This window comes from Lipophrys pholis (assembly GCF_963383615.2).
Source record: "Lipophrys pholis genome assembly, chromosome: 17".
Classification (NCBI taxonomy): Eukaryota; Metazoa; Chordata; class Actinopteri; order Blenniiformes; family Blenniidae; genus Lipophrys; species Lipophrys pholis.
Genome location: NC_137643.1, coordinates 532660 through 533207, shown reverse-complemented (window position 1 = coordinate 533207; position 548 = coordinate 532660).

Here is a 548-nt window from a genome sequence, read left to right as displayed (position 1 = left end):
TGTCGTCCATGGTTGATTAACACGACGACGTCTCAAGTGAAAAACTCCTTGTTTTTGCTTTTCTTTTCAGAAAGTTTGATGTTTGCACTGCAGTGTTTGAAAAAATGTTCATTTACAGTGAAACGGCAGAAACTCTGGAAACGATGAGGTCATGGTTCCAGGCCAGGAGTTGAACCGATGAGGTCATGGTTCCAGGCCAGGAGTTGAAACGATGAGGTCATGGTTCCAGGCCAGGAGCTGAAACGATGAGGTCATGGTTCCAGGCCAGGAGTTGAAACGATGAGGTCATGGTTCCAGGCCAGGAGTTGAACCGATGAGGTCATGGTTCCAGGCCAGGAGTTGAACCGATGAGGTCATGGTTCCAGGCCAGGAGTTGAAACGATGAGGTCATGGTTCCAGGCCAGGAGCTGAAACGATGAGGTCATGGTTCCAGGCCAGGAGTTGAAACGATGAGGTCATGGTTCCAGGCCAGGAGTTGAACCGATGAGGTCATGGTTCCAGGCCAGGAGTTGAAACGATGAGGTCATGGTTCCAGGCCAGGGAGCTGA